Consider the following 8858-nt stretch of genomic DNA (forward strand, 5'->3'; position numbering starts at 1 on the left):
CGGGCCATCTCCTCAACTCCTTCTCGAAGCCAAGTTCACGGCAGGAACCCGCGGCTTCATCCATATGAGGATGAATGCAGGATGCCATCCTATCTATATGTATATGCAAATGCTCACGAAATGCTTATGCAGATGCTCTTGGAATGCTTATGCGTGCATGCAACTTGGTCGGGGGCCCCCTAGCGCTTCGTTTATTTTCTCTTGCACAGGGTCATCGCCCTGGCTTTGTACAAGGGGTTACATGCCACTGAGGCAAGGCCTGTACAAAAGGGTCGGCTGCCCGGCAGGGCCCGACAGCCGCGCCTTACGGGTAGAACTTGCGGAGATGCTCAATATTCCATGAGTTTTGCAATTGAATGCCATCTCCGGTCTCTAGCCGGACTGCGCCAGGTGAGGGAGTCCTGGACTAAGGGGTCCTCGGGCGTCCGGCCTGTTATCTGTTGGGCCGGACTGATGGGCTATGAAGACATGAAGGCCGAAGACTATACCCGTGTCTGGCTTGGACTCTACTTGGCATGGAAGGCAAGCTAGGCGACCGATTATGAAGATTTCCTCCTATGTAAGCGACTCCATGTAACCCTAGATCTCTCCGGTGTCTGTATAAACCGGAGAGCATAGTCCGGATAGGACAAATTCATTACCATATACTCATAGGCTAGACTTCTAGGGTTTAGCCATTACGATCTCGTGGTAGATCAACTCTTGTAACACTCATATTCATCAAGATCAATCAAGCAAGAAGTAGGGTATTACCTCCATAGAGAGGGCCCGAACCTGGGTAAACATTGTGTCCCCCGTCTCCTGTTACCATCGATCCTAGACGCACAGTTCGGGACCCCCTACCCGAGATCCGCCGGTTTTGACACCGACATTGGTGCTTTCATTGAGAGTTCCACTGTGCCATCGACGAAAGGTTCGATGGCTCCTTTGATCGTTAGTTATGACATGGTCCAGGGAGAAACCTTCCTTCCCGGACAGATCTTCGTATTCGGCGGCTTCGTACTGCGGGCCAACTCGCTCGGCCATCTGGAGCAGATCGATAGCTACGCCCCTGGCCATTAGGTCAGATTGAGGAGTTTGAACTACGTCGCGGACATCCGTGGGGACTTGATCTTCCACGGATTTGAGACCGCGGCAACCGCTCACCTTCGCCCCGTTGAACATGGCTTAAACCTGTCCTCGGGCCGCGTCTAGGAGATAGCTCCTGTAACAACTCTGGCCTTAGATCCGGAGCAGATCAAGACGTCCGAAGGTGGGAGACTCAACCCCATCACGGGGGTCACCGAGTCCGTGGCGTTGGGGCCGCGCGCAGATCCCTCTTCATACGATACCTGCACCAATGGAACCCCGGACTCGTCTTCGATATCGAGTTCCGAACCCTGCGAGCCCGCGGATACCGAACTCGATCGGTTATCGATCTTCAAGTTCAGCGTCGCGGATATCTTCCAACACTCGCCCATGGGTGACCTACTAAACTCACCAAAAAACCTATCCCTGGCAGACGGCTCATCGCCGAACTATGTTCGGTTCGACCTTACGGCGGATGATGGAGAATTTTGCTTCCCACCCGCCACCCACTTCATAGCCACCATTGAAGACCCAACCAACATGCCTGGCCTCTGCTACGAAGACATCGACGGTCTGGACGACGATGAGGGGCAGGGCCAGAGCTTACTATCCGCTAGACGCGGGACGACCATTTCCTGGTATGACGTGTGCATGGTAGACACACCCAATGACGATCTCGACGATGACAAGGAGGATCCAGTCGAGGATATGCCTCCTGGTACACAGTCCGAACACCTGCGCCTCCCGCGCCACTCTCGGTCACGCCACTCAAGAGAAAACAATACTAGCACTGTTGGTGATAATACGCCGGACAACGAAGACCCTGTTGAGGTAGGATCCGAACAGGAGGACCAGGAGAGCGGGCAAGATAGCCCCGATGAACAGGTCATGTACGGAGACTCGGAGGATAGTAATTATCTTCCCCTCTCCGAGGAGGAGGAGAGCCTCGACAACGAAGAATTCATCGTACCGGAGGAACCTCTCAAGCAGGAGCGCTTTAAACGTCGGCTAATAGCCACAGCAAGGAATCTAAGAATAAAACAGCTGTAGCTTCAAGCAAGCCAAGATCTACTCAATGATAAATGGACTGAGGTCCTAGCCGCCATAGAATACAGCCCTAGTGGCCCGGACAAAAGCCACCCCAAGAACATGTGGCTCCCTCCACATGATGGCAAGGCGTTGGAGCCCATTCCACCATTGAACAATGCGGCAGGTCGACCACAGTTCGGGCCGCATAAAGCAGCAGCCCAAGCAGAACAACATACTAACCAATACGGCCGTAAGAACAACACTGTTGGGGATATTACCACTGGGCGTAAGCCGGCCAGGAGAGGTCGGGTTAACTTCATAAGTAGCTCATCTGTATCTGAAGACCATGAAGACAGACGGTGACGCTCCATGAAGGCCCAGGGCTCAAAGCCGCTTTAAGGCGTGTAGACACAAACCGGCATTGAGATGTAAACTTGTGTTGTAAGATATACGTAGCAGAGACCGAGCCGGACACGATTATGAGCCGGCCTCGGAGTCTGTAAATCGACAGGCGTCAACCCATGTATATAAGGGGACGACCTGGCGGCGGTTCAGGGACAACAAACAACAATTCGAGACCCAGGCAAAGCGTATTTGCTCCCTGGTCATCGAAACCCCGTCAATTCCTTCACAACTAGACGTAGGCTTTTACCTTCATCGAAGGGGCCGAACTAGTATAAAACTCTCTTGCGTCCCTTGTCCGCTTTAACCCCTTCGAGCTAACCCGTTGCGATGGCTCCACGACTAAGTCCTTTCTCTAGGACATCTGCCGTGACAAAACCACGACAGTTGGCGCCCACCGTGGGGCTATCGCATGATGGTTTCAAGTTCTTGGAGGGCAGCTTCGAAGGACTCAAGGGTTATGCTGTGGGCCGGATGACCAAGATTCATCACGGCAAGCTCTACGTCAACGATGCAGGCTGGGGCCCCGAGGCCGGCTCAATCGAGTATGGGTACCGGGTCCCCTTTGGTGGCATACACGTTTTCATTGGCAAGATGGTGAACCGGGCCCTAAGCCGGACATCTGCACCGACCTCGTCGAAATGGCTCAGCGTGCGAGATCTGCCCGGGTCAAGCCTGTCAGGAAGCGTGCCTTCGTGGGAGTTATCCATGGAGGTGAATCTGAGGATAGATCGGAATCTGGTGGGGAGACCGTCGTTTATTCTGGCGACGAGTCATCGACTGGAGAGACCGAGTCGTTATATCAGTTACAAGATGGCCGGATTGGGGGCTGTTCCGATGGCGACAGTATTCCGGACCCCTTTGATCTGCCAAACCGGGTGGCGATTTTCATGGCCGGCACGCAACCGGCGCTCCACTCTTTGACCGCAGTGGCGATGATTTCCGGATCAGCAGCGGCGACAGCGGCTGGGGCAGGAGGCCCTGTGCGACCGCCAGCTCAGGTTCTATCTCATTTGTTTGATGTGTTGGCAACGCTTATGGCAGAGGTTAACCCGGCGGACCAGGATGCACACAATGTGGAAGTCGCGAAAGTGAAAGATCAGATCACCCAGGCAAAAGCCAACTTAGCAGCTGAGGATACCTGGATAGCCGCGGAGCAGGCCGCTTTGGATGCACAAGCTTACCGGATTATGCTGGATCAGAGTGCGTCGAACGAAGTCCTGAAGAGGAGGCACCGATCTCGCCTGCCACCGGTTTACGACGCTAGAAATCTCTTTAACACCCCAGGGGAAGGAACCAGTAATCCGCCGGTGGTAAACCGGGCAGAGGCACCTGGAGCAGGGGCGCCGGTTCAGCCACGTTTGGTGGATCCGCCTCGTCAGAACAACGTTGTGGTACCTCATGTCCCCACACCACCGGGTCATTATTCTAACCCAATGGACAACATTGTCGCTGCCGCTTCACGGCTGGCGGCCATCCCGATCGAAGGCAATTCTCCAGAAGTGGTCGAGACGCGTCGGGTTAAGGAGCTTCTTCAGACAGCCTTGATTCAACAGGAGGCCTATTCATATAGTCGCGATCGGATTCATTCCACTCCCCGTCCAAGCCGGAGTTACAGCAGGCGTATGGATGAACCGGCAGTGTCAAGCAATGCGCGGAACCGTGATCCGCCCCGTGGCCATAACCCGGCGGGTGGTGCCGGTGAGGCTCAGGATGTGGTGGACCGGGCTCGGGCATGCAGAGAGGCCGAGTTAGCGGCGCAGCATGAGGCCCGTCAACTTACTCCGGTTCGTCCAACCACATCGGTGGATCCAGGAGTTACCTCTAGTTCCTTGGGAGTGCCATGTCTTGTCCCAGCGTTGCGCAATGTGCGCCTGCCCAAGGATTTTAAGGGCCCGTGCAAGGTGCCGAATCACACCGCCGATTTGTCCAATGAAACATGGGTTGAAAGCTACGAGATGGCCATGGAGATGCTGGATGTGGATGATGCGGCATGTGCGAATTACTTCACCATGATGCTAGAAGGAACGGCCCACACTTGGCTAAAGAGTTTACCGGCTAATTCTATCAGGTCATGGGCTGAGTTGAGAGCCCAGTTTGTTCAGAATTTCAAGGATACATCCAAGCAGCCCATGTCAATTGTGGACTTAGTTGCCTGTGTCCAAGAGGAAGGAGAGTCAACAACCCATTGGGTGCGCCGGGTTTCGGAGATTTTGCATTCATCAGACCGCATCAACGCTGACACCGTAATTTTAACATTGGAAGGCAATTGCCGGTTTCAGCCCTTGAAGTTGAAGTTGGGACGGCTCAAACGTCATTGTAATGACATGGGAACCCTCATGGATGCACTTGTGAAGTATGCCGAATCTGATAGTACCAAGGATCCCGAGTCTGACGATGACAAGACAGGGAAGGGAAAGAAGAGCGGCAACGCCAAGGGGCAGCACCACAACCCGGCGGGTCATGGAAACGGCGGCAAGCGTAAAGCGGAGCACGGTTTAGACTTTGTGGCTAACACTAATACGCACGACAAGGGCCAGCGGCGTAAGGGTAAACCGCCCCGACGGAATGGAATGCCGAATCCTAATCCGGACCGTTTGTCATATCTGTGGAACCAGCCCTGTCCTAAGCATGGGACGAAGGAGGAACCATCTACACACCTCTAGAAAGATTGTTATATCATGCAAGAGTTCAAAAATTCTGACTCTTTCCGGTATGATCATGGATCAGGAGGCGGTTCGGGCTCTGGCTCTCATGGGCCAGGTTATGGCGGAGGAAATTCCGGTTCGGGATTCCATGGCAATCAGGGTGGACACAACAATCAAAGTAATCAAGGTAACCAAGGTGGCTATAATCATCAGGGCAATCATCAGCAGCAGTAGCAGTCGGGTTACCAGAGCAACCCGAAGCAGTTGAATAGCGGACAGTATCATGTCTTCACCACTAGCTTGGACAAGCGCGATCAGAAGCTTCATAAAAGGATGGTGAATGTCGTTGAACCGGCGGTGCCCCGTTATTTGCGCTGGTCCAAGCAGCCCATTGTGTGGAGTAGAGACGATCATCCACCCCGGGTTGACAACCCGGGTCATCTAGCTCTGGTGGTGGCACCTCAGGTGGGAGGTTATAAGTTCACTAAGGTACTCATGGATGGAGGGAGTAGTATCAATATCCTTTATTATGAAACTTTCCGTCGCATGGGGCTAACAGATAAAAATCTTAAACCGTCCAATACGGTGTTCCATGGTGTGGTGCCTGGTAAGTCGGTGTATCCTGTTGGTAAGATAGCCCTGGAGGTGGCTTTTGGAGATGAGCATGACTCGAGATCAGAAACCTTGACCTTTGAAGTGGTGAAAATCAGAAGCCCGTATCATGCCCTATTTGGACAGCCAGCTTATGCCAAGTTTATGGCACGGACTTGTTATGTCTATCTACAGCTCAAGATGTCGGGTCACAAGGGAACTATAACCGTGCATGGAAGCCACAAGATTGCTCTGGAGTGTGAGGAAGGTTATGCGGCTTATGCTGAGTCGGTTTGTGCAACAAAGGAGTTGAAGTTTTACAAACACAATGTTGATCCGGCAGATATGACTTCGTTGAAGAAACCAACTACGGAGCATGATCCGGCCCTGAAGTTTAAATCGGCTGATGAGACTAAACTTGTTGACTTCGTGCCTGGCGATTCGTCCAAGCAGTTTAGCATCAGCGCTAACTTGGATCTGAAATAGGAAAGCGCGCTCATCGAGTTCATCCGTGAGAATCGGGACATCTTTGCATGGAAGCCTTCCGACATGCCTGGTGTACCGAGAGAACTCGCTGAGCACACTCTCAATGTTGATCCTAAGTATAAACCGGTCAAACAGTTTCTCCGCCGGTTCAACGAAGAAAGACGTAAAGCTATTGGAGAAGAAGTAGCCAGGCTCTTGGCGGCTGGATTTATCATTGAAGTATTCCATCCTGAGTGGTTGGCTAATCCAGTGCTGGTCCTCAAGAAAAATGGCACTTGGCGTATGTGTGTGGACTACACAGATCTCAACAAAGCTTGTCCAGCAGATCCTTTTGCCCTCCCCCGTATTGATCAAATTATTGATGCTACGGCGGGTTGTGAGCGTTTAAGTTTTTTGGATGCATATTCTGGTTATCATAAGATCAAAATGGCAGTTAAGGACCAGGAGAAGACAACCTTCATAACTCCCTTTGGAGCCTTCTGCTATGTGTCCATGCCCTTTGGGCTTAAGAGTGCACAGGCAACTTATCAGCGGTGTGTACAGAATTGTCTTCGTAAACAGATCGGCCGCAATGTTCATGCCTATGTGGATGATATTGTGGTAAAATCAAGGAAGGAGACATTGATTAATGACTTGAAGGAAACCTTTGATAACCTGCAGGTTTATAAAATGATGCTTAATCCGGCCAAGTGCGTTTTTGGTGTACCTGCAGGCAAGCTCTTGGGTTTTTTGGTGTCTAACAGGGGCATTGAAGCTAATCCGGAAAAGATCAAGGCCATCACCTCCTTGGCTAAACCAAAGTGTATCAATGATGTTCAACGCCTGGCAGGCCGGATTGCCGCGTTGAGCCGGTTTATCAGTCGTCTTGGTGAGAAGGCCATCCCTTTGTATCAGATGCTGAAGAAAACGGATCACTTCGTCTGGAGTGACGCCGCTAATGAAGCGTTTGAGGACTTAAAGTGGCAGCTAGCTAATCCGCCGGTTCTCGCTGCTCCGGTTGACAAAGAGCCATTGTTGCTATATGTGGCAGCTAACGCTCGGGCTGTTAGTGTGGCTATTGTGGTGGAGCGTAAGGAGGCAGGAAAGGAATATCCGGTTCACCGGCTGGTTTACTATATTAGTGAGGTACTCATTGAATCCAAGCAGAGGTACCCGCATTGGCAAAAATTGGTGTATGGGGTTTTCATGGCAAGCCGGAAGCTTAAGCAGTATTTCCAAGGTCATCCCATCACGGTGGTCAGCTCTGCTCCTTTGGGAGATATAATCCAGAATAGGGAGGCAACTGGTCGGATTGCTAAGTGGGCTATCGAGCTCGGGCTTCACGGGTTCAAGTACATACCCCGAACGGCGATCAAATCTCAGGCACTTGTGGATTTCATCAATGATTGGACAGAATTACAAGCACCAGAAGATAAGCCGGATCACACTTATTGGACTATTCATTTTGATGGGTCCAGGCAATTGGAGGGCTCGGGGGCTGGAGTCGTGTTAACTTCCCCACGAGGTGATAAGTTTTGTTATGTTCTCCGTTTAATGTTCCCTTGCACTAATAATGCAGCTGAATATGAGGCCTTACTCCATAGTCTACGGATGGCTAAGGAGATGAATCTCAGCCGAGTTAAATGCTTCGGTGACTCGGATCTGGTGGCTCAACAAGTGTCTGGCACTTGGGATTCCAAGGACCCGCTAATGGCAGCATATCGTCGTGAGGTGGATATTGTTGCAGGTCATTTCAAAGGTTATCAGGTGGATCATGTGGACTGGCGGAAGAATGAAGCGGCAGACACTTTAAGCCGCCTGGGTTCCCAACGTAAACCGGTTCCACCAAATGTTTTCCTGAACGTTTTGCATAATCCGTCCGTCAAGCTCCCTGGTGAAGAGGATTTGGCTGTTCCTGATCCGGAGGCTCAGTTGGTGGCAGCTCTACATACTATCCCGGATTGGACGGTTCCGTATCTGGCTTATATAAACCGGGGCGAGTTACCAGAGGATGAAACTTTGGCCAGATAGATAACCCGGCGGTCCAAGTCCATGACTATTATCAATGGAGAGTTACATCATTGCGGTGTGACAGGGGTGTTTCAACGTTGTGTATCTCCTGAGGAAGGCCGTGAAATTTTGCGTGAGATCCACGAAGGAGATTGTGGACACCGCGCCGGTTCAAAATCTTTGGTGGCCAAGGCGTTTCGTCACGGTTTTTATTGGTTGACAGCTCATGATGATGCCGAGGACATGGTTAAAAGATGTGATGGCTGTCAGAAATTCTCACGGCGTGTTCATGTACCAGCTCAAGAATTGAGGATGATTCCAATCACCTGGCCATTTGCAACTTGGGGGCTGGATATGGTTGGGCCTTTCAAGAGGTCCAAGGACAAGAAGACCCACCTTTTGGTGGCGGTTGATAAGTTCACAAAATGGGTGGAGGAAGAGCCAGTTAGTAAGTGTGATGCAGCCACGGCAGTTCAATTCATCAAAAAGGTGATCTTCCGGTTTGGCTTTCCACACAGGATTATAACAGACAATGGTACCAATCTGTCAAAGGGTGCCATGAAGGAGTTCTGGCAACGTGAGCACATCCGGCTTGACGTGTCATTAGTGGCTCACTCCCAGTCCAATGGTCAAGCGGAGAGACCC

This window comes from Aegilops tauschii, chromosome 7 (assembly GCF_002575655.3).
Source record: "Aegilops tauschii subsp. strangulata cultivar AL8/78 chromosome 7, Aet v6.0, whole genome shotgun sequence".
Classification (NCBI taxonomy): Eukaryota; Viridiplantae; Streptophyta; class Magnoliopsida; order Poales; family Poaceae; genus Aegilops; species Aegilops tauschii.